Source organism: Malus domestica, chromosome 10, assembly GCF_042453785.1.
Source record: "Malus domestica chromosome 10, GDT2T_hap1".
In the NCBI taxonomy this organism is placed as follows: Eukaryota; Viridiplantae; Streptophyta; class Magnoliopsida; order Rosales; family Rosaceae; genus Malus; species Malus domestica.
In genome coordinates, this window is record NC_091670.1 from 24,512,094 (window position 1) to 24,532,828 (window position 20,735).

At 41.1% G+C, this 20,735-nt stretch overlaps 1 long non-coding RNA gene across 1 annotated transcript; it reads right to left on the reverse strand.

The window, feature by feature from the left end:
• Nucleotides 1-6,683: 6,683 nt before the first annotated feature.
• LOC139188376 (uncharacterized) lies at nt 6,684-19,422 on the reverse strand. The gene is made up of 2 exons (XR_011571775.1): nt 19,316-19,422; nt 6,684-6,907 (listed from the first exon to the last, which is right to left on the reverse strand). It is a non-coding gene; the product is annotated as an uncharacterized lncRNA (long non-coding RNA).
• Nucleotides 19,423-20,735: the final 1,313 nt, after the last annotated feature.

Consider the following 20,735-nt stretch of genomic DNA (forward strand, 5'->3'; position numbering starts at 1 on the left):
TCGCAGAAGACCAACAATCAGAATGTACGGTGGCTCAAAGAAATGAGACAATCACATGCTACTTAATTTACAAAAACTCAACAAATGAAGATTAGGCACAATTACTAAATTTAGAACCAATCACCGAAGCGGAAGGTGAAACCATATCGAAGCAACAAATCCCCATCATAATGGTTAACGGTCATTACTAGTCCTCACATTAATCTCAACATGCCAATCATACAAGTCAAACCACATTTCCAATAAACATGCCACACCCCATTTCATAAACATAAATTGATGTCGAAGTATTGGAATAACAATTCAATAAAACATATTTATAAAACCAATTCATATCCACATAGGATCATAATTATGACAACCTGGTAATTACCAATATCACATATATTAAAGTCACTCATCTGGAGTCCATGCTAATGTACCCTAGCACGATAGTCAAGGCATCACGTTCTATCACCGCCTAACAAAGAACAAGTCCACATTTAGATTTCCTTCGAAAATTCACATACTCAAAAATTCTCATATGTCTCCCACAACAACATTTAATGAGGAATCGAACCGTCGTTCTAATGTAGGGTCCATGATCTTACGTCATTTGCTTCGTAAAATCCAATCACTAGATTTTCACTTATAAGTCCCTAAGGTCCATAAACAATCTACAATAGCATATTAAAATCTTGTCTCAATTCAATGATAAGATTGTCAATTGTTAGAATAATCAAGTGGTAGACCTTATCGATAATATATACAATCAACAACATTTTCATAAATCGAATGTCACATATCGGAAAATTCGATTTTTTTCCAAAAATTCTCAAATTTTACAAGAATGAAGATTTTAACAAGTAGAGTAAACTTTGTACCTGTGGCCGAGTCCAATTTGGCCAAGAAGGCCCTCAAATTGGCTCGCACCCAATGAAACCCTAAGGTGGGTGTTCTTCAATTCGGCTTCCTTGGTGTTCCAACGCCCCAACAACCAATTGGGTCTTGTTCTTGGGTCCAAGGGAAGATGATTAAGGGTGATGGTGAATGGTGATACTCTCCGGAATGACAATTCGTCGTCGAGAACCCCCGGGTTCTCCTATGGAGTTCTACATGAAATAGACTTTAAAACCCTTGATTTTTTTTTGTACAGAGGGAAGGAGGAAGGTAGTGGAGCAAGTTGCAGGTGAAGGAGGTAGGAAAATCAAAAGAGAAATGGTAGGAATTGGCCTAACATTGGCCGGTTTGAAAATAAAAAGGGTTTGGTGGTGGTACACGGGTTCACCCAATAGAAAAAGAAAATGTCAACCTTTTCCTCCTTCCTATTGATCATTTCTCAACCTTAAAAAAAATATGTTGGGTCCCCTTAATAGTGGCTGCTGCCTAAACTTTTTCCACCTCCTAATTTGCCCAATTCCACTTATAATAGCCGGTCCATTAATCTAAAAAGGGTTTGGGTCTTTTACCCATAAGTGGAAATTAAAATGATTCCCACAATCTAAAGTTTCACCATTTCAAACGTCCGTAACTATACCGTTATAATTCGGACTCGCAAACGGCTTTCGCCTATGCGTTCGTGGGTTCAAGATTTATTTAAAAAACTAGTTGTAACTTCGAAATGTCAAAGAAAGATAAGGATTGATTATGAAACTTCCAACTCGATAACTAATCAATTACTAAACTTATAATTATTAGAATTAAAATTAACTAATAAAGATAACGTAATCGCGAAATATGAATTTAAATTACGAAATACGTAATAAATGGTGAAATTCCGGGGATGGAATTTCACACCACCCCTCCCCCCCCCCAAAAAAAAAAAAAAACACTCCAACCTTTGGCCTAAAATTGGGTTATGGGTTAAAACTCAAAAATTGGCCAAATTCCGGCCAAGATTTGAGTTTGGGTTAGTGGGCTGGCCCACGTCTACGCGTGGACGCGACCAGTTTTTTTAAAACCGCATGAGATTGACGCACCATTTACAATCCCACGCCCCCCCCCCTTTCCAAAACAAACAACAAGGGGACCCACCCATGTGGGCATGTTGGGGAAGGTATATGAGCCCAATGGTTCTTCATTTCATCTAACAGTGCAAAGCAACGGACCGTTGGTTGCATCCATCGGTTCAGATTTAAACTTTGTTAATTTCTAATTTTATATTTATAAATTCATTGAATCTAACGGCTGATATCTAATATGATCAAATCCAACGTATAACAAAAGATCTAACAACTCAAATTTAAATCCAACGGCTAAAATAATTTAAAAAAAAATATTTAACTCAAAATTCACCCAAATTTAGTGATTTTTCAATATTTATCGGAATCTAAATATTTTTAGGTTAAAATGTTCATAAAATTAAATTAGGACAGTGTACATAATATATATTTTTTAAATTAGCCTAAATTTATTCTTTAATAACCTCGAGCTAAAAATTTTAGGTCAGAAGGGTTGGAGCAAAAAAGTTATTTTTGGGTTAAAACTTAAATTTTATGGGCTAAAAATTTTAGATTTTACTCCAAGGGTTGGAGATGGTCTTAGAAGTCTTATTATTTAGTATTTTTCTAATAGTAATTTTATTTAGTATGTATTTATATTGAGAAGGGAGGAAATAGAAACAGTATTAAATAAAACGATAGGTGTCGACTTTTTCTTCTTCCTCGCCATATGCTTTGAACAAGAGAATGGCTTCTCTTTTTCAAGATTGCATAAGCTTGAGAGCTTTGGCAACACACGGAGGCCGTAAAATTGAAGGGAATCTAATGGCCTGTTTGGTATCCTATTCAAAATTTCATCATTTCTCAAAACATTTCTTAAGAACATATTTTGAAAACAATTTTCGTTAAGATCCAAAAACTTGTTTGGTATGAGATTCAAAATTGTTTTCAAATTTTAATAATTAAAAGAAAAGGAAAAATATCTTGCAACAACTCCCCTTAATTTGAGAATCACTACACAATTCAATTGGACAGACATAGATATTTAAAGAGAAGGTCGGAGAAAGGGAGATCAAAGAGAAAGATGAGAGAGGGCGAGGATTCCGGGATCCTCTTTGTGAGGATCTCGAGGATTCGTGAATCATGTATGTTCATCGTACATCGTGAGCCCATAAATCATTTTAAATTTTTTTCTTCAAAATTGAACATAAACAATACTTGAAGAAAATTGAACGCACGATGTACGATGAACGGATACGATTCACGCATCTCCGGGATTTTCACAAAAAGGATATTGAGAGGATCCTGTTGGGAGAGCGAGAGAGAAAGAACACAGAGAGGACAGAGAAATATAAGAGAGATTCAGAGGAGGAGGAGGGGATGAGAGAGAAATAGCAGACAAATGAGAGAGATTCTAGAGGAGGGGAGGAGAGAAAAGGAAAGGAGAGAGAAACGAGAAAGAGCAAAGATGAGAGAGAGGAGAGACATGAAAGAGCAAAGGACATGATTCACACATTTTCGAGATCTTTACAAAGAATCTGGAGAGGATCCTATTGGGAGAGTGAGAGAGATGAGATAGAAAGAATAGAGAAATGATAGAGAAATATGAGAGAGATTCAGAGTAGGACGAGGGGATGGGGGAGAAATAGTAGACAAAGGAGAGAGATTCTGGAGGAGGGGAAGAGAGAAAAAGAAAGGAGAGAGAAACGAGAAAGAACAAAGATGAGAGAGAGGAGAAACGAGAGAGAGCAAAGGTGAGAGAGATTCGTAGGAGGAGGGGATGAGAGAGAGAAAAATGAGATATGAGAGAAATTTGGTGGGGAGGAAATACTAAGGGTAAGATAGGATAAAAAAGGTCGTACCCAGTGCACAAGGCTCCCGCTTTACGCAGGGTCTGGGAGAGGTGAATGTCGGCTAGCCTTACCCCCATTTATGGAGAGGCTGCTCCCAATAAGGGTAAGATAGGATAAAGAGAAAAATTGGGAGTGAGACAAGATCAGAGAGAAAAGTAGTGGGTTTGGAATTGGGAGTGAGAGAAGATGAGAGAGGAAAATAGTGGGTTTGAAGTTTTAAAAACTCTAAAAACTCACTTTCTGTGTTTTTTAGAAGTAGACTGATTTTGAAGTTAGTTTTGAGTTTAGTTTTTTAAAACAGTCATACCAAATAAGTATTCAAGTTGTAGAACTTTATAAATATTTTTGAGTCTAAAAAGTTGAATTTAAGTAAAATACCAAACATGTCCTAAATTGAAAGGGCTCTTGGTAAATTGTAGCAGCTTCGAGTCGCTCCCTCAATCTATTTTAGCCCCTTCGAGCCGTTTTCAAGCCGAATTCTTAACAAATCTAGAGAATCTGCCACTCGAAGAGAGCAATTCGTCACCAACTCAAAGCTCCCGTGCTTCATAGTTTGGCAGCAAGAGGAAAACTGACACAATGCAAAGTTTGAAAAATGTCATAAATTCATGGTATTTAAATTTAATTTACTTTTAATTTATGATAATATAATTAAAAAAATAACACTCTAGTTTTTTAAATATAAATTACACATTGGTGTGGAAAACAATCATGCATGTGCACCATGATGTGAGTTTGATTCTCACTAATTCCGCTTTCCTCAACAACTGATTATATAACCGACTAACGCTATTACTATACTAATATATATATGTAAACGGATTACATTAACATAATTAAATCATAATCCTTTTAGACTTTAATTTATTGATTCAAGGCCTAGTTACAGTTGTTAATAATGCTACAACAAAATTAAAATTACAACACCAAGAAATTGGTTCCATAATATAGGGACCACAAATATTATTTTAGCAAAGCCATTCAAAGTTTTTAAAATAAAATTATTAGCACATTCATTTGTCTCTTATCTTTCTCTTGGCTCATTTTCTAAACCTTGTCTATTATTTAGGAGAAAAGAACACATGATGAAGTCGCATGATCACTAGCCACTGACCATTAGGCATGCTGCTGCTGCTGCAGCTGCTCCCCTCCCAAACATTCATTATCAAAGGGGATGGGAGGTGATAAAAAGGTAAGATGCTGTCCTTTTTTCCTTTTTGGTAGTGAAGAAAAAATTCTTATGATTATTTTAAAATTTAAAATGTTCATTGAGAAATATCAAAATACCGAAGGAAATGAAAATCGAGGAATATTGTAGGTTGCGTAGTCGAATCGAGTAATGTGTCTTATATCTTGCAGCTAAGTTAGATTTCTCTTTTTAGTGATCGTAGTAATTAGAATATTGTACTATACCATTTTCTACTTGAAATAGTTTAACTTACTTATAAATTCATGTAAGATTCATTTTCTTATTAATATTTGATTCATTCTCAATACATCATCTTACGTATGACGAATTTAAATTTAACACGTGGATAATACAAATAAAATAAGACGAAGCGAGCGTTAGCAGCTTAAAATGTATTTAACTTTTGACTCTTTTTTTTTTCAATGATTGAGGGGCCAAAAGGCCTACAAAGTGACGTTGACTAGAAAGTGCAAAGATCTACCTTATAAACTTGAGTTTCTAAAAATATCTACAGAACCTCTGAAAATATTCAGTGGGAAATTTCAAGTTTTCTGTAAGTAACTACTGCAGTTGCATTTAATGGGATCGATCAACTATTTGTCCCAGTCCTTTATTATTTCATTGGTGATTATAAACTCAACATTTATTGGAACAGAGAAGAAAAGAGGAGTTGTGTTATTTTATCGTTTTTTGTTTGGGGTTAAAAAAAAGAATTAAAAGAAAAACAAATGGCAAACAAATAGAGGCTCATGCTATAGCAAGAGATACCTTTATCTGGTTAAATGTCAAGACCCTTCAACCAATCATATCCAAAACCTTAAACCAGTCATAACCAAAACCTTCACACACGTTCCAATATATTGTCCATACTTCTTCGTTGAGGAAGGCTACAACAAAAAAGGGGGGAAATCAGGCTCCTAAAAGAATCCCTTGTTAGAAAGATAAAACTAAACATTCTCAAGTAAGAAATGGAGTGGTGGTGAGGAGGGGGAGGAGGCGAAGGAGGAGGCATTGGCGGAGTATGGCCATTGATAATTAGAAACTCACCTAATAGCAATTATTAAGATTAGTCAAGACCTCATTTGGCAGCTTGGACTGTACTGACTATTTCAGTCGGATAAGATAAATAGTCGTCGGATAATACTGACTAAATTAGTTGGGTATTTGGTATTGTATGAGATTAATTTGTGCATCGGATAATACGTCGGACTATAATATTTTTTTTTTTTAAAATTCACAATAATTGTTGTTAAAATGAAAAAAAAAAAGAAAAAAACTGAAGAAAAAGAAGAAGAAGAAGAAGAAGAGAAAAACAGAAAAAAATAAATACAAATAATTAAACATCATTGCAGACAAAATTTAAAAAATAAAAAAGGAAGATAAAAAACCTAGGACTCTTCTCAGTAGGGATGGGTATAAAAACCGAAAAAAAACCAAAAACCGAACCGAACGAAAAAACTGAATCGAATTGAAAAAAACAAACTGAATTCTTTTGGTTCGGTTCGATTCCAGTGATCTAGAAACCGAACCGAACTGAATTAATTAAATTAATAATTTTTTATTTAATTATCTGTTTTGGATATTATTTTCTAAACCCAATTTGTAAGTCCAAATGTGCTGTGAGTTGTTAGGATACAAACCTTCCAATTGGCGGAAAATATGCATGGGACATTGGCGATATAGTATGTATATGTCTTCTCTAGATAATTTAGGTCATCAATTGTAGAGATAACAGTCAAAAGTTGCATCAACAAATCATACAAAGTGTCAATCTCACGGGTCCTTACAAAATGAATTAAAAAGAAAAACAAATGGCAAACAAATAGATGCTCATGTTATAGCAAGAGATACCTTTATCTGGTTAAATGCCGAGAGCCTTAAACCAGTCATATCTAAAATCTTCACACACGTTCCAATATATTGTCCATACTTCTTTGTTGCGGAGGCTACAACAAAAAGGGGGAGAAATCAGGCTCCTAAAAGAATTCACTGTTAGAAAGATAAAACTAAACATTCTCAAGTACTGAACAATACAACACGATCTCTGTACTCATTCATTTGGATGTGAGACTGGACATAGTAATTTACCTACAATGACAATGAATCAAACAAGTAAGCATCACCACAAGAATAATAATATCACATAACTGCATACAAACATGCACCAAACTACATTTTAACAGAAATATGGGTACATAAAGCTCATTATTTTAGAAAATTTACGTATCTGCATGTTAATACATGACCAATGTTATAATATCTTGAAACCCCATGGTATACTTAATGACTCATTTTCTTAGCATTCGAAGTCTCAGTGACACCAAAACATAGAACATTATGGCCATAAATTCTAATGCCTACTCTCATATCAGATTTTTTTTTTTCATTTTTTGAAAAAAAAAAAAAACCAAAACCGAACCGAACCGAATTTTTGGTTCGGTTTCAGTTTTGGCAAAAAATCGAACCGATTTGAACCGAACCCAGCCCTACTTCTCAGTCACATCTTCCTTTCTTCACCATCTTCCCTACACATCAATCCCACCATCGGCGACCGACTGTAGAAGAGTAGCAGCCAAGGTCGAGAACTAGAAACCTATATTTGAATTGCTATCCCCCTCCTCATCAGAGGCCATATTTGAATTGCTATCCCCCTCCTCATCAAAGCCTAGCTCCCTTCCTTGTCGTCTTTCTAGTCGTCGGAGCCCAGATCGAAAGAATTTGAATCATCGTCTTTGTAACACCTTGAAAATTTTAAATACATGAATTACATATTCATCATCAGGAATATGTGGAAAGAATCGAGAATTTATATTAATTTATTGAGTTTAGTCTTAAATTAAACAAGTTATGAAGTTTGAAATTTGGGAATTAATTATTTAAAATCCGTAGACCTTTTGAGGTCACAATTTATAATTTTGAATAGATCCCGATCTCATGAACGCGTAGGCGCAGACCGTTCGTGAAACAGAGTTATAACGAAAGAGTTATTAACGTTTAAAATCAAGGCTATTTTGGTAATTTGATTTCTATTTATAAGGCTCCAGAAATCTGGATCCATGAGTTGTGCCACATGTGTGACTGTGATTGAAGAGAAAAATAAATGATGGATGGTTGTGATTAAAAGAAAATAATAGAAATGAGGAAAAGGAGGAAGGAATTGGGGGATGGTGACCAATGGGGAGAGAGAACCGGGAAGGGAAATGAGAGAAAAGAGAAACGGAGAATTGGGACCCGGGTCTTGGTAACCCGACCCGATCGGCACCCAAACGTATTTTCGACGGGTTTTCACCCATTTTTCCGGTGGATTACATCAAACAACCACTTGGAAACCCTTACACGACCTTCCCTCTTCCTATTACATCCCAAAAATATAGGGATTTGGACTTTAAATCAGGAGAAACCGCACGGTGGGGTGCGGCGGGTGTGTGTGTAGACATCGAAATTTCGGTAAATAAATGTTGACCGATAAATCAAAGTTTCAACGCTCATGTATTACATAAATTTTACACGTAGCGTGTGACTCAACGAAAATTGAAATGAGTTGGAAAAGTCATCAAATAGGACACGTGTCAACACCTGGCAGAAACGACTTATTTCATCTGGAATATTATATTCAAAATTAGGCCTTGGAAATTTCTATAAATACAAGCCCATTTCATTCATTTGGAAAAAACCAATTCATATTACACCTTGAAGCTCTGAAGCTCTGAAACTCCGAAGCTCTCAAGCATCCAGGTTCCCGAAGAATCAAGAAAGCCTTCTTCGTTCTTCGTTCATCGTTCTTCCAAGATCAAGCCCCGACGGCCCTTGAAGAAAGTGTTCTTCGTTCATCGTTCTTCCAAGATCAAGCCCTAACGGCCCTTTGGATCAACAATCATCCACCAATTCAAGATCAAGCCCCGACGGCCCTTGAAGAAAGTGTTCTTCGTTCTTCGTTCATCGTTCTTCCAAGATCAAGCCCCGACGGCCCTTGGATCAACCATCCACCAATTCAAGATCAAGCCCCGACGGCTCTTGAAGAAAGCATCATCGTTCATCATCCGTTCATCCAAGATCAAGCCCCAACGGCCCTTTGGATCAACAAACGTCGACAAATCCACACATCCAACCGTTCTTCAAGATCAAGCCCAAAAGCCCTTGAAGATCCGTTCATCACTGTTCTTCAAAATCAAGCCCAAAAACCCTTGGAGATCCGTTCGTCACTGTTCTTCAAAGATCAAGCCCAAAAGCCCCTTTGAAGATCCGCTCAAATCCACCTTCAAGATCAAGTCCACGACCCTTGAAGAACGTTCATCCAAGATCAAGCCTCGACGGCCCTTGGATCAACGAAACATCCACAAATCAACACCTTACGGAGATCGAATCAGAGGATCAAAATAGAGAGAGATTGTAACCCAAAATCATCAAACACAAATATTTGTTTGTGCACGTTGTTCTTGTCTCTTTCGTTTCAGGAATTTTCCGTGTTCACAAATTGGCACGCCCAGTGGGACAATCTCTGCCTCTCATCTCTTTCTCCGTTCAAGAAATTCAAGCGCTCTTCCAAAATTAATGGCATCAAGGAAGGCTCAAACTGTTCCCGCAACCGGCGCAAAGAACAAAAGCGTCCTCGTCGCAACTGGTGTCACTTTGGGCATCACGACTCGAAGCATGGCAAGGGCTACTTCTGCCGCCTCTTTCACCTCTGCATCAACTCTGCCAAGGGAACAAAAGCACCCAAGGCACGAGTCTTTGATCACCTTAGCCTCACTAAAGGCACCAAGGGGGGAAAGCCCAAGGAAATACTCCGAATCCATGCTCTCCGATGCCGATTCAAGCGACAGTTCAGCCATGCAAGTCATGACCATTGGAGCAACTTCAATCGATGAGCAGCTGGCTCAAATGAATGAAGCAATCGCAAGGCTAACCCGAACTGTGGAAGAAAAAGACTTGCAAATTGCAGCACTAGTCAACCGACTGGAGGCGCAGGACGGCGATAAACCCGGCCCAGAGGATGATCCACTAAAGGGAGGAGCTGGCGGAGACGAAGAACCCCCGGTGAAGAAAATCGATGGGAAGCCGGAGCTAGACCAAGCAGTGGCACTCATGGGATCTCTTTCTATCCAGCAGCTGCAGAAGATGATCACCAACACCATCAAGGCACAGTACGAAGGGAGCTCACATACCTCATTGTTCTACTCGAAGCCCTATTCCAAGAAGATTGATGCCCTAAGGATGCCAAGGGGTTATCAACCACCGAAGTTCATGCAGTTTGATGGAAAAGGAAACCCAAAGCAGCACGTTGCACATTTCGTCGAAACTTGCAACAACGCGGGGACGGAGGGAGACTACCTCGCCAAGCAGTTTGTGCGCTCGCTGAAATGAAATGCCTTTGAGTGGTACACGGACCTAGAGCCTGAGTCCATCAACAGCTGGGAGCAATTAGAGCGGGAATTCCTCAACCGCTTCTACAGCACCCGCCGCACTGTGAGCATGCTAGAGCTAACGAGCACAAAACAGTGGAAGGACGAGCCAGTCATTGACTACATCAACAGATGGCGCACTCTAAGCCTCGACTGTAAATACAGGCTCTCGGAAACCTCTTCAATCGAGATGTGCATCCAAGGCATGCAATGGGGTTTACAATACATCCTTCAAGGCATCAAACCACGGACATTCGAAGAGCTGGCCACCCGCGCCCATGACATGGAGTTAAGCATCGCCCATAATGGGAAGAAAGAACCGATCGCCGACTACAAGAACGACAAAGTTCTTGGACCAAAGTTGGAGAAGACTGCGTGGAAATCCACCAAAGAAGCAATGACGGTCAACACAGCTCCCATCAAAATCCCTACACGAGGCAAGGCTATTCAAACCGAAGCTTTTCGTGATCAAGAGATGCGTAGACGCACTTTGAAGGAGCTCGAGGAGAAGACTTATCCATTCCCTGACTCTGATGTGGTTGCCATGTTAGAAGACTTGCTGGAAAAGAAGGTGATTGGTTTGCCTGAGTGCAGACGGCCAGAAGAGATGAATCGCACCGACAGTCCAAGGTACTGTAAATTCCACCGCTTCATCAGTCATCCGACAGAAAAGTGCTTCGTGCTGAAAGATCTCATCATGAAGCTGGCTCAGAAAGGAATCATCGAGCTAGATCTTGACGATGTGGTGAATTCAAACTATACCACCTTCACTTCTGGCTCTTCCGACTCAAAGTTTTCACCTCAACCGCTGGGGGCATCCTCCAAGACAAGCAAAGTTGAATGATGGACTCAAGTCACTCCTAAGAAATTGCACAAGAAGCATACGTCTCATCCACAAGTCCGCCAATCGGAAAGGGGGCAAAGCAGCTCTTGTCAACCTTCAAAGCAACGTGAACGTGTTGAAGATGATGAAATTGCGACACAAAAATCGTCCGTTGCCATCACGATGCACGACTTCTTGCCCGAAGACTTCTTCAATCACGTAGTCAAAACTCCTTGCTATGAAAATTGTGAGGAACGCATCTCCCGGATTGCTTGACAAAATTCACAAATTCTCCTCGCCCGCACGAGTCTAAACTGCATGGCACAAAGCTCCTGGTCTGCACGAGCATAAAAGGCAACACCAATGCTCCTTGTTCGCACGAGCCTAAACTGCACGAACCAATGCTCCTTGTTCGTACGAGCCTAAACTGCACGAACCAAAGCTCCTTGTCCACACGAGCCTAAACTGTAGGACACGAAGCTCCTCGCCTGCACGAGCCTAAACTGCGTGGCACTAAGCTCCTGGTCTGCATGAGCATAAAAGGCAACACCAACGCTCCTTGCCTGCATGAGCTGAAACTGCAACACGGCACCAAATGCTCATTGTCTGCACGAGTTGAAACTACAAACGACACCAACACTCCTTGCCTGCATGAGTTAAAACTGCAAACGGCACAAAAAGAAAATACCAAAATATATGTATGTATTCGAACTACGTTAAGACTTGATCTCTTCTTTGGAAGGGTACGTAGGCAACTTGAATATTTAATTTCGAGTTCAGTCACATAAAAAAAAAATAAGGGTTTTTAAAAAAAAAAAGAAAAAAAAAAGAGGAATACAGTCTCTGCAAAAAAAAAAAAAAAATAATAATAAAATAAAAACAAAACATAAAAAAAGGAATTGGGCCACCCCAGCCTTGTCTCCACCAAGAGAAAAGGAGTCGGAGCCCAGGCCTCCTTTTATTTCACAGGCCCAGATGCCAAGACCAAACCCGGCAAGAAGCCCAAAAGACCTTGTCATCTTCCTCTCTGAAAACAGGATGACTGTCTATTTCTCCAGATGGTTTTCCGATCTCTCTTGGACACCGTCTACATGGGAGTTCTCACCGATCTCGACTTCCCCGATCCTGGCGTCAACACCAGCAGCCGCGCACGCCACCTCGCCCATTCCTCTCATCTTAGCCCACTCTAGTCTCCTCTAGGTCGGAGCACCGCAAAGCCTTCAGAGGAAATGATTTGGGATCAGGGTTCAAGGCGCTGGGATCAGGTAGATTTGCAAAACTTTAGAGGAAATGGTATGCTCTCGTCTTCTCTCGTCTGCTTTCATCTTCCCTTGCGACGCAACTGCAGCTCAGCAACAACTTTTGCCTCTACCTCTAGCGTAATCAATTGTCGGGTGAGTTTTCGACCGGGCTGACCCAGTTGCAGCGTTTGAGCAGGCTCGATCTCAGCTCCAACAACTTCACCGGTCCGATTCCATTTGCCATCAGCAACCTGACCCGCCTGACCGGACTCTTTCTTGAAAACAACGGTTTCTCGGGCAAGCCACCCAGCATCCCATCTCCCAGTCTGACCACCAAGCAGTAGCTCTCTCTCTCCTCCTCCTCTCTCTAATCTCCCCTTATCGGGCGGGTGGAGGGATTACTGCAGTCGGTCACTTCACTTGCTGCTTCAGAAATCGGTCTTTTCCTAGGATTAAAAAAAGAGCTAACTGAGCTTCGTCAATCGTCACTTGAGATTCAACAGTACTTAGGCGATGTTGCCCACCAACCACGGGATCAGAACATGGCAATCAGAATCTGGGTCAAGAATCTGAAAGACGTAGCTCATGATGCCGATGACGTCTTGGAGGACATCAACTACGAAGTTCTCCGGCGTACAGTAGAAATTCAAAACCACATGAAGAAGAAGGAGGAGATGCTGGTGAAGAGCAGGAACAGAGTGATTTTAGCTTGGACTTTAGTGGCATTGTGCTGCGGATCGCATGCTTCTCACATTTTGCATTCTCTAGGAATTCATGCTGCTCATGGATCGTTTTGGGAGCTGCTGCATAATTCGTATGTGAAGGCGGGTTTAGCTACCGGAGCTTTGTTGGGACCTGGCCGTGACTTGCTTTTAGATGGTCTGAGAGCCTTCAAGAAAGGAGCACCAAACATGAATTCTCTTGTGGGATTTGGATCCCTCGCAGCTTTTACAATTAGTGCGGTTTCGCTTCTCAACCCTGGGCTTCAATGGGATGCAGCGTTCTTCAATGAGCCGGTCATGCTTCTTGGTTTTGTGCTCCTAGGACGTTCTCTCGAGGAAGGGGCAAGGATCAAGGCATCTAGTGATATGAATGAACTCTTGTCACTGATAAACACACAAGCAAGACTTGTAATTGGTTCCCCGGAAAATGATTCCTCCAGCAACAGTGTACTTTTCTCTGATGCAATATGTGTTGAAGTCCCAACTGACGAGGTTCGGGTTGGAGACTCTGTGTTGGTTTAGCCAGGAGAAACCATACCTGTGGATGGAAGAGTTGTGGCTGGAAGAAGTGTTGTCGACGAATCCATGCTCACAGGAGAATCACTTCTTGTATTCAAGGAAAAAGACCTTACTGTCTCAGCTGGAACAATAAACTGGGATGGTCATCTGCGGGTTGAAGCATCTTCAACTGGCTCCAATTCAATGATATTTAAGATCGTTCGCATGGTTGAGGATGCTCAAGGACATGAAGCACTCATACAAAGGTTTGCTGATCCAATAGCTGGACCTTTTGTATACAGTATAATGACTCTATCAGATCTCTCTCTCTCTAAACTAAGCTTTCTCTCTCTAGAATCTGCAGCAATGATAAACAGTATGCTGAGGCTCTCTCTTTCCTCTGACCCCAAGCTTCTCTTCAGCTACACCACCAACTCCTCCAGTGTTGACCGCTTCACCAACCTCGCACTCACCACCTTCGGCCTCGGCGTCGACGCCAACTTCAATTGATCCTCCTCAGATCCGAGAGCCGTGAGCACACCACTATCGACACCCAACCATGGTTGTACCTCCATTTCCACCAGCCCCGTGGTCCCTACTTCCATTCCATCTACCGACTCCGCCAACTCTTCCTCTCCCCCAATCTGCGAGCGGACCAAGCAGGTTTTGGCTGATGATGTCGTGACAGATCCCGAAAAGATGGCAGATTGGTGTTTGGCATGGATGGATCTTGGTTTTTTTCTTCTGTTTTGTGATAAACCCAGATGGAATGTTTAACAATTCTGGATGGTTAATTGTGTGAAGCACGTCGGCATAGCATGGCAAATAGGGCAGCATCTCCGCCGTTAAACATAATCCTTTGCAGCGATTGGCAGTGCAATGGATGCGCAGTGGCGGTGCTCGGTGGCAGTACAACGGGTGTGCAGCGGCTGTGCTCAGTGGTTGGGCTCAGTGGCTGTGCTCTGGTTCCAGCCGGATCCGACATCAAGGTCACTTCCACCTCCTCCGTCTCTTGCCTCGTAACTGCCAACAACTTCAAAGACCGCTGTCAAACGACTAGCCGGCCGAGAAGCTCTTCCTCAAGCTCTAGCTCTAAGTTCGCCTTCATCCTTCCCTGGAAATTCCCCAGCCCATCATCGAAATTTATAAAAAAAATAATAATAATAGAAAATGGGATGGTGGATCAAAGATGGGGAACAGCCCCATGGCAGATCAAAAGTTTCTGGTGGTGCATGGGCACCATGTGCAGAAAGAAAAAAAAATTGTAAAAAAAAAATAAAAAATTATGGAACTTGGTGCATCCAGCACCAAAAGAAAAAGAAAAAAAAAACAAATACATAGAGATAAATAGAAGGTCCATTTTATTTATTTTTTTGGAAATTTTACATAAATTTGCATTATACATAATTTATAAAAAAAAAAATCAAATCAAATCAAATTTACAAGAGGGGATTTTCAAGGACGATCAGGTGCCGCCTCACCACTCGGCAGAGCTCCAGAAATGAGAGGCGTCGGAGGTTGACTGTTTGAAGCCACACCACTCGGCGGAACACCAGGAGGAGGAGGCACCGAAGGTTGATCATTAGAGGCTTCATTACGCGGTACAGCCCTAGAAGACGAAGGCAAATGCTGCTGGAACAAACCCACAAACCTCTGATGATCAAGTAAAATCTGACCATCAGATTCCTGCATCTGGTTAATCTTCCTCTTCATGTTGGTCGCATAGCTATGTGCGAGCTTATGCAACTGTTTATTCTCCTGCTTGAGCCCTCTAATCTCCTGTTTGAGACTCATCACTTCAGCCGCCAACGATTCAACTTGACGGGTTCGAGCAAATAGGCGTTGGGCCATGTTGGACACAGAACCCGCACACTGCACACTAAGAGCCAGAGACTCATTAACAGCCAACTCATTAGACCGCTTGGAAAGTAGTCTGTTATCTTTGGGAGTGACAAGGTTCTGGGCCACCACCGCAGCTGTCATATCATTCTTCATCATCGAATCCCCAACGGTAAGAGGACCAGTAGGGGATATGAATGATGGGCGCCATATGTTGTCTGGAGAAGGCGGGACGACCTCTTCACCAAGGTTCAAGTCAAAACGACGGTCGGAAGGGTCCAGACATTTTCAAAGTGTTGAAGGAAGAAGAGATCAGACAAATCAAGATCTTAGAAGTATAAGAGGGGAGTTTTCACAAGCGAAAATTCAAGTGTGCTTTGAAACGAACTGCATGCCTCTATAAGAAATCAGCACTCGACGGGATTTCAGAGATCGAAGAGGCGAGCTCAGAGTTCGAAAATACCGATTCAAAAATTGAAGAGGCAAGCTCAGAAATCGGAGAAGCATCTTGCTTTTCCAGACGCGTTAGCACCCATCACAAGCAAGCTCAGCTTTGCGGAAATCACGGGCAATTTGTTAAAGCGCCAATCCCAGGTATCGAAGAGGCGCCAGTCTTTTTCAGCCTCGTCAGCACCCGTCACGCGCAAACTCAGCTTTGTGAAAATCACGGGCAATTTGTCGAAGCGCCGATCCCAGATATCGAAGAGGTGCCAGTCTTTTTCAGCCTCGTCAACACCTATCACATGCACACTCAGCTTGACGAAAATTACGGACAATTTGTCGAAGATTTCTGATAAAGAAGAAAACACGTGAAGCCATACTGATCAATCACGCATTGGTTGCCGACACGAGTAAAAGAATAGTACCTCTACAGGTACTAAAGAATTTCCTATAACTGTCCACCTTCACCCTTCATAGCAAGGCAGACATACAGAACCTTTCTTCATCTCCGAGAATGCCTTCCCAACGAAGCCTCTCACGTCACTCAGTGTTCCTTATTCCTTGGGGTACCTCTGCAAGCCAATGACTCCAAAGCAAGAGTATCTCATATCACCAGGGTAGAAAGCAAGAGTATCTCATATCATGCGTTCTCCCTGTCATTTCCTTTGTCCTTGTTCCTACCTACAAAGACAAGGATAAAGAAAATAATATGCCGGAACTTCCACTCAAACTAGGGTAAGGAACCGACTGCTGGGAACCCTTCCTTGATTGCCTACCTAGCATTGCTCTCGAGTACTCGTCTCCCACTGCTGCTGTACTTCCAAAGAAGCTGCCACATCTGCCTGAAGAACAGATAAAGGCAAGTGAAAATGATACCTTGCAGCATGTGGAGACAACGTGCAGAAGAAACAAGCAGAGAAGAATGCGGTCTGCACAGTCAACTCAGCAGAAGGAGTCCGAACTGAGGAACTCGATAAGCTGCCACATCTGCCTGAAGAAACAAGCAGAGAAGAATGCAGCATGCACAGTCAACTCAGCAGAAGGAGTCTGAGATGAAGAACTCGAGAAGATGCCACATCTGCCTGAGGAACAGATAAAGGAAATGAAAATGATACCTTGAAGCATGTGGAGACAAGTGCAACAAAGCACGTGCTGAGTCATCCGTTACTTCTTCAAAATCAAAAGTATCTCATATCATCAGGGTTGCAATCATTCTGGATGGTGAATTCGTTTTGACCCTCAAATTCTTGGGTCGGCTTACTAGGCGTTGTGAGCTGCACGTGTCGATTCACCACCCTTGAATCAAATCCTTAAAGATCAAGTCACAAACTGGAAGAAGAGCCCATCAATCTTGAAGATCATACCGCTGACCAAACTGCTCAGGTGTGAATTAGAAAGATTGAACAAAGCAACAAGTCGTCACCTTCACCTCGTACCTGCTTGCAATATGTTCGAGTCAACCTTCAAGAATCAAGCCTCGACGGCCCTTGAAGAAGTTTCCAGCCAAATTCAAGATTAAGCCTCGACGGCCATCGAGGAAATCACAAGTCCGATTCAAGATCAAGTGTCTACCACCCTTGAATCAAAACCTAGTTCAAGAATAAGCTGTGGAAAATCAACAATTGGAGGAATCCAGAAAATCCTCCAACCCAGTTCAAGATCAAAGCTGTGGAAAGTCAACAAGCGCAACAAAATACGTGCCGATTCACCCACTACCAAAACCAAAGATCATCTACCACATGAAGCTCCTTGTGGTCCAATTTCAACCTTCAAGATCAAGCCTCGACGGCCCTTGAAGAAATTTCAAACAAAGTTCAAGATCAAGCCTCAACGGCCCTTGAAGAAATCTCAAGCCCAATTCAAGATCAAGCCTCAACGGCCCTTGAAGAAATCTCCAACCCAATTCAAGATCAAGCCTCGACGGCCCTTGGATCGACGTCTACAGTAAGGGACTTCAAAACGCATCTCCTACACGCGACAAGCACATGTACACGACGCGACTTGAAGTGGGGGCATTTGTAGACATCGAAATTTCGGTAAATAAATGTTGACCGATAAATCAAAGTTTCAACGCTCATGTATTACATAAATTTTACACGTAGCGTGTGACTCAACGAAAATTGAAATGAGTTGGAAAAGTCATCAAATAGGACACGTGTCAACACCTGGCAGAAACGACTTATTTCATCTGGAATATTATATTCAAAATTAGGCCTTGGAAATTTCTATAAATACAAGCCCATTTCATTCATTTGGAAAAAACCAATTCATATTACACCTTGAAGCTCTGAAGCTCTGAAACTCCGAAGCTCTCAAGCATCCAGGTTCCCGAAGAATCAAGAAAGCCTTCTTCGTTCTTCGTTCATCGTTCTTCCAAGATCAAGCCCCGACGACCCTTGAAGAAAGTGTTCTTCGTTCATCGTTCTTCCAAGATCAAGCCCTAACGGCCCTTTGGATCAACAATCATCCACCAATTCAAGATCAAGCCCCGACGGCCCTTGAAGAAAGTGTTCTTCGTTCTTCGTTCATCGTTCTTCCAAGATCAAGCCCCGACGGCCCTTGGATCAACCATCCACCAATTCAAGATCAAGCCCCGACGGCTCTTGAAGAAAGCATCATCGTTCATCATCCGTTCATCCAAGATCAAGCCCCAACGACCCTTTGGATCAACAAACGTCGACAAATCTACACATCCAACCGTTCTTCAAGATCAAGCCCAAAAGCCCTTGAAGATCCGTTCATCACTGTTCTTCAAAATCAAGCCCAAAAGCCCTTGGAGATCCGTTCGTCACTGTTCTTCAAAGATCAAGCCCAAAAGCCCCTTTGAAAATCCGCTCAAATCCACCTTCAAGATCAAGTCCACGACCCTTGAAGAACGTTCATCCAAGATCAAGCCTCGACGGCCCTTGGATCAACGAAACATCCACAAATCAACACCTTACGGAGATCGAATCAGAGGATAAAAATAGAGAGAAATTGTAACCCAAAATCATCAAACACAAATATTTGTTTGTGCACGTTGTTCTTGTCTCTTTCGTTTCAGGAATTTTCCGTGTTCACAGTGTGTTCGAATCAACTAAATCTGAAGCAAACTACACGATATGTTTTGACATTTAAGAAAATATGGATTGCTTGTAAGAATTTGAATTATTGACTTAGAGGAATGTAATTAATGGAAAATAAATTAACTATGATTGTAAGTTGGGCCTACTATAATTAACTCTCGAAAACATATATTTCGGGGTTGGGGTGTGAAAGTCTTCCTCCTTCAACCCATGGAAAATTTTGTTGTCAGAGATCAAAGGCGAACAAAGAGGTGGGATGTGTGTGTGTGCAAAGAAGGAGGGAGGAAGAGAGAGAGAAAAAGAAGATGGCAACGAAGACAAACCTGGAAGCAGACGAGAGATAGCAGGCAATGCGAGAGAGTTGAAGAAGAGTGCATGAGAGAAGGATGGAGTGAGCCAGTGTGAGCGAGAGAGATGCACTTGACTAATAAGACAGAGGTTTGGGACGAGATAAACAAGTCGGTGTGAAGGTATAAAAAAGTGGGGCCAGATTAAATAATTCGGTGCTTATTTAATACGAAGTAGCTCACTAAACATATGTGCCAATCGAAGCCCAAGGGTTTAATATTATTTTCTGATGCAAAAAATCCTATAACTTTATATATGATAAGAGTTACAACGCTCACTCTCTTCCCTCCTTTCTTTTAAATCCTTATATTACCGTGTGTAATCCTTAACCTAGTAGTTGCATTAATCTTTAACCTTATATTTAGATTTGATTCCATTAACAATTCTTTGACTCAAGCTCGTTACATTACCCTATTTGTTAACATGAACAAGCAACAAGTTGTGAAGAATTATTAATTTTATAATTTATTGATTACGATGATATTGGAATAATCCTCGTAAATTTCTATGAAGCATTAGCAGATTTTATTTATAAATTTGTGTCAGCTTCGTATTATGTTGTGTCAAAATTTGTCATCCTCCGACACCAAAGTTGTGTGTCAATGCGATGAGGATTGAGCACTAGCACCCTCACATCAAATTTAATTTTCATCATAACGTTCTCGTTGCTTTCCACATGACTGGCCACAAACCCGACTTTAAATGTTATCAAGGTAAATTGGTTGTGTTGACGCTCTCAAGAGAAATGCAGCCATATGCCGCAACAAAATAGACACCGTGATGCTTACGTGTCACGATGTGATTTGTGTAGCCAAAAGCGATGGAATTAGGACAACGACAGGCGTGTTAGATGTCTAGTGTCGTTTCGTTGTAAAAGGAAAACTGTACGTATTGTGTGTCGTTTATGTTGTAACAGGACAAGATATGTAGTGTACCACAAGAAAATGGATGGACAATACATCTTTGTCTGCTTCTGAATTCTGATTCGAACTCATTGCTTTGAGAGGCCGAGGTAATTGGGCTTGCATCAGAAAAAAATAAGGCCCATTTGGAAAAATAAGAAACCCATGAGGCCCATTGTTTGATAGGACGAAATGTAAAGGAGATTTTTGTTTTTGGCACTAAATGATTGATATTAATGTGTGAGATGAAAACATTTACTAATATGAACAAGCAATTTGAACCGTAAAAATTTTACTTTTGCCGGTTTGGTTCAGTTTATTCGTTTTCTAAATAGGTCAAATCGAATTGAACTAATCTAATTGTGATTTAGTTCGATCTGGTCCAAGATTGTAGTATTTTAGTACGAAACCTAAACCAAACAACTCGAAAAATGTTAAATTGATAGGTTTGAATGGTTCGGGGTGAACTTTTGTCTACCCTTACTCTCACTAG